Below are 5,898 nucleotides of genomic sequence, written 5' to 3' on the forward strand. Positions count from 1 at the left end.
TTTTACTTCCCTGATGCTTTGAGTGACATTTACATTTTCAGCTGCAATATCCAGCTGGGGTTAAGGTGTGGGGAGGCTGTTGAGCTGTGGTGTATTGGCATTGGTGCAACGTTTTGTAACTGGTTTGCAAATGAACGTGGCTGATTACACACTCCCATGTGCCCAATGCTAGAGGGGGGGATACCGCAAAGATCCATCCTTTGAAAGTTGTTGCCAAACCTGATGAATCCGTTTCTTAGCTGGATGATTACAGCCAACAAGTCTGGTGCCTTGTGTTTTTAGGTTGGGAGGTAACCCCAGTGCCATTACCAAGCTCCAATATACCATTTAACTATTCTAAAATGCATTCCAGGTCCCGCTGACACTGAAACAGTTAATATTCTTCCATACCTCCAAAACATAAGGACCTCTGTCCCTCCATACCCCTATTTTAAGTTCTTAAAACATGTTAGTTTAGCATTTAACAGTACCAAAAAGACCACCACCAGCATAGTATTCACTCGACGATTAAAGATTAATGGGGTGAGTGTTTTACACATTTGGTTTGCCATGGTAGACTCTGCCATTTCAAATTAGTAAATCACCCAACCTAAATATCTATAATATAATAAATGGAGCTGTCTGAGGTTCTCATTAGGCGGCGATCCTGTACCTGAGAGTAAAATGCTGTTTAAACGGTATTGTATGTACTCTTTTCACCCAATTCTGCAGTTAAGCAGAATGGGGCTCCGTTTCCACTCTTACAGAATTAGTGTCATTGCTTTATGTGCGAGAGTGATTTCTCATACTGAGCTTGCCAGTATGTGGATGTGAGGTCAACTTGAGCTCTATAATATTATTTTAATCATTACATCAGGACATCAATATCCACTACTTTTGAAAGGACATGGACTAGAAATCCTGGTCGTATGCTGCTCTTGCTGCTGCATTAGTGTTATTTCTGTCTTATCGCTATAGTATGGTTTAGCTATACAAATAAATAAACTATAAATAGATGACCTATTGGGACCATTTGGGTCATTTCAACTACATACTATAAAACCTTTGCCCCAATTTAGTTTCCTTTTTGACGATCCAAAATGTTTTGAATTCCTTTACTGTATTCTCATCTACAACATCTGCTGGTGGCGGCCAATGAATCTACTACCCTTTCAGCCAATAAGTATTTTCTCACGTCCCGTCCCGCTGGTTTACCACCGTCTAGTTTTCATATGTGACAACTTGTTCTAGCATTATTATTCTTTTTAAGTGCGTCCTGCCTGTACCTTTATTGATACCTGTAGAAGTCCATTTCCTTCCAAGTTTGCGGTAACGGCATGCAGCTTTAAATGGCTCTCTGTCTCAGGTGAGGGAAGTGTGGGCTTGGAGAGATTGGGAATCCAACTGTGCGAGAAATAATTGCTCTTTGTACCTATGCTGCTTGTGGATTTATGTTTTTAAGTCTCCTTGTACGTGGGAATGTTATCCCAGTGAGATGTTCTATACCAGGGGTGGCCAACTGCAGTGCTCAAGGGCCACCAACAGGTCAGGTATTCAGGATATTCCTGCTTCAGCCCAGGTGGCTCAGTCTTTGATTGAGCTACCTGTGCTGAACAAAACAAAAAAAGTGCGCAAATTATTATTTCTAGTGTTTTAACCCTTCACCACCGCTGTGTCAATTTAAAACTAAATACAACCTCTAATTCGATGGGTGATCTGCAGCTATATGGACAGGGGAAAACCCCTAGGCACTGTAACACAAAAAGACAAAAGCGCAAACGCACATAGTGAAGTTTGTAAAAATATAGGTGTATATTAATTAGGGTATAATATCTGCGTACATCAGATTAGTTGGTAATAGACATTTCATGTACAATACATGAGTTTACCACACGCCGCACTGCCACTTCCAGGTCTCAGATTGTCTCTCTCACAGCATCCAGAACCGTCTGTCACAGCTGTAGCATGGGATCTCTGCCGCACTGCTGCCTTCCGATCGATATCCTTCCCCACTCGCTGTCGTCACCACCGCTCGCGGCTAGGATCTGCCTCCGACCGCCACTATGCTACGGAGCAGTGTGCTAGTGGGTCAACGTGTCCCGCGGGGTTTTGCGACTGGCCGCAAAGGGAGGTTGAGGCGTAAAGCGTGATGGTGGCTTTACTGCAATTTGCCGAGTGCAGCTTTGGCATGAAATCAGTCCAGAGCAGATATTAAGCAGATTCCTGAAGAAGAAGCGTAAGCTTCGAAACGCGTTGGATAAGTTTTTTATAGCCCTAGAAATACATCTCCACAGTCTGTGTGATAATATCTGCTCTGGACTGATTTCATGCCAAAGCTGCACTCGGCAAATTGCAGTAAAGCCACCATCACGCTTTACGCCTCAACCTCCCTTTGCGGCCAGTCGCAAAACCCCGCGGGACACGTTGACCCACTAGCACACTGCTCCGTAGCATAGTGGCGGTCGGAGGCAGATCCTAGCCGCGAGCGGTGGTGACGACAGCGAGTGGGGAAGGATATCGATCGGAAGGCAGCAGTGCGGCAGAGATCCCATGCTACAGCTGTGACAGACGGTTCTGGATGCTGTGAGAGAGACAATCTGAGACCTGGAAGTGGCAGTGCGGCGTGTGGTAAACTCATGTATTGTACATGAAATGTCTATTACCAACTAATCTGATGTACGCAGATATTATACCCTAATTAATATACACCTATATTTTTACAAACTTCACTATGTGCGTTTGCGCTTTTGTCTTTTTGTGTTACCTGTGCTGAAGCAGGGATATCCTGAATACCTGACGTGTTGGTGGCCCTTAAGGACTGCAGTTGGCCACCCCTGTTCTACGCTATTAATTTAACTTTATTTGGCGTCATCTGGCTTGCCTGATGGATCTTTGCTGCAATGTGTTGCAGATACCTCCTGATCGTGAAGGGATTAGATTAATTTTGCCCATGCTTACTGATCTGGAACAAGTTGAACTTCATTTTCTTGTTGATGCGGCTCTTCGCAATGCAGTACTTTGTTGCTCTGCTTCTGCTCTCTAGCCCCTACAAAAGGAATAATGCATGCAGCGCCGTACAGTACACCTCACTATTTCCATGTCGGGCTTGAGACCAGCACAGAGGGCCGCTGTCCGTGGTTGCACTGTTGAGTTTACCTGTAATGTATGTTTGATGACATGCAGCGAAGCATGTTAAGCGTGGCAGAGGTCCCGTTATTCACAAGTCTGCAGCTGTCGGAGGCTGTGAAGAATCAAGAAGGAAAAGTTCAGCCAACATAAAGGTCACAAAAACAAATCAATAACTGAACACGCCGGGTGCTCCTAGAGATGAGTACACCATTCCCATACGTAATATAAAATCAATGGGAACACCAGAATTACAAATGGGGAATAGTTTGGTGGTAATCTCATTCTCTGAAGTGGGTGAACCCAGTTGAAATCTCTGTGTCGGGTCCTTGTGGCCTTGGGCAAGTCCCTCAATTTCCCTGTGCCTCAGGCTACAGAATGATATGTACAGCGCTTACAGAATGATATGTACAGCGCTGTGTAAACTGTCCGCACCATACAGGTAAAGAAAAACAATATAAACTATTAACAATACAGGTAAAATGTTAGGCCTTTGTGCTTTTTAATGCATTAGTGATGAAAGTATGCAGTGTTCAAAACTGGTTTCAGGTTGGGAGGAGTCTTTTTACTTAAAATAACTGACAGTGTTCAGAACAACTTTGCAGTATGCGTCCCTCCCTATTCCTAAACCGCATTGTAATGTGCATATCCAGAAAGAGGATTTCTAGAGTAAGAGACGGGGTAATTCTTTATAGTCTGAAAACAGCCGTTTCGGACAATATAGAATAAGGCCTATATGAGTAAAACAAGACCCAACATCTGCAATTGTACTGTTCTGCTTTTTCTAAATTCAAATGATAACTTGATTCTGTTCAACACATTAATTCTGGCCCATTATTCTATGTACAGTGCTGTGTATGCTGATATAAGAAAACAATTATTTTTGGAGGCCATGTTGGTTCTTCCATGTAGTAATGAGCAAGTAGAGGGTATAATACCTTTTATTGGACCAACAAGTAGTTAATGTTACAAGCTTTTGAACTTCTCTGAGTCCTTCATCTGGTCCAACCCCTTCCATGTGTGCCATATATGAGGCATGAGGGATAAAGATTGGGTGAGCGTTCCAGGGGGGTGAGACTTTATGGTTAAAGAAGAGTTGGAATACAAATGGTTAATGTGTGGAAGGATGCAGTGTGTTTTTATTAAATTCACAGTATACTGTAATAGCATTAACAAGCTGCAGTACAAAATAAACAGGATTTCAGCAAAAGAAAAAAATACTTCCCATCAAAGTCATAGTCTGAGTTTTTGTCTTTGTAAGGCGTTAAAATGAGTTCTTGTACTCCAATTCAATTGATAGTAAATGGACTTTTTGGGGAAGTGTAATTGGATTTTTACAGTGTGAAAAGGTTAAATTTAGAGTTTAATTATTATAAGAAAGGTGGGTGTGTGGGGGGGGGGGTGTGGGGGGGGGGGTGTGTGGGTGGGGGGGGGTGGTGTGGGGGGGGGGGTGTGGGGGGGGGGGTGTGGGGGGGGGGGGGGTGTGTGGGTGGGGGGGGGTGGGATGGGGGGGGGGGGTGTGTGGGGGGGGAGGGTGTGTGTGTGGTGGGGGTGGGGGGGGTGGGGGTGTGTGTGGGGTGGGGGTGGGGGTGTGTGTGGGGTGGGGGTGTGTGTGGGGTGGGGGTGTGTGTGGGGTGTGTGTGGGGGGGTGGGGGTGTGTGTGGGGGGGTGGGGGTGTGTGTGGGGGGGGGTGTGTGTGGGGGGGGTGTGTGGGGGGGTGTGTGTGTGTGGGGGGGTGTGTGTGTGTGGGGGGGTGTGTGTGTGTGGGGGGGTGTGTGTGTGTGGGGGGGGGTGTGTGTGTGGGGGGGGGGGGGGTGTGTGTGTGTGTGGGGGGGGGTGTGTGTGTGTGGGGGGGGGGGGTGTGTGTGTGGGGGGGGGGTGTGTGTGTGTGGGGGGGGGGGTGTGTGTGTGTGGGGGGGGGGGTGTGTGTGTGTGTGTGGGGGGGGTGTGTGTGTGTGGGGGGGGGTGTGTGTGTGGGGGGGGGGGGGTGTGTGTGGGGGGGGGGGGGGTGTCGCACCTTTCACCATTGTGTCCAGTATTTTTGGAGAAGGCACCTGGCAACCCTACTCTGGGGTGGATTCCACGCTGCTCAATCTCAGTTTTCTAATAAGAGCAATGTGCAGATGGGAACAATTATATGGGTAAAATTATAATATATATATGGGCAAAATGGGGTTCATGCAGTGCTTTTGGCCAACAATTGAATTCACAACCATGTATATCTCGGGTCAGATCATTACCCTCTTTGCCAAACCACATTATTCGGAATAATGTTTCAACTAAGGGATCAAGATTTTAGCATCAATAACCATTCAGTTCTTCCAAGGATGCTAAATAGATTTACTTTTAATTTGCATTCCATCAAGTAGTATAATAAAAATGAAATTGCGTTCTCGCTGGTGTAATTACTATAGCACAGATCTTCCTATAAATCAGAGTGAAATGGGAATTCTCGTCAACACATAAATTACCCATGTTTTAATCTAATAGTTGTCCTAATGCGCCTCATGGGTTTCACTGACAAATGTATTTGTTTGCTTTTATTATTTTGAAAACTCCTCTACGTTTTTAAGACTAAGATGATGTCCCTGTTGTTAATCCAAAATATCAGTATTTACCACTGAAACTTTATATACTTTCCATCTATAGGGACAAACACACTTGTTCCATTTCTTAAACGGCGTTTAGACTCCATTTAGCAACATCGTGGGTGTGGGTAAATGAACAGTCATTTTATTCACTTCTTCTGTGGATATTGTCTGGAAGCTTTAGATTTATGTAGCCTGTATAGCT

This window comes from Ascaphus truei, chromosome 8, assembly GCF_040206685.1.
Source record: "Ascaphus truei isolate aAscTru1 chromosome 8, aAscTru1.hap1, whole genome shotgun sequence".
NCBI lineage: Eukaryota > Metazoa > Chordata > Amphibia > Anura > Ascaphidae > Ascaphus > Ascaphus truei.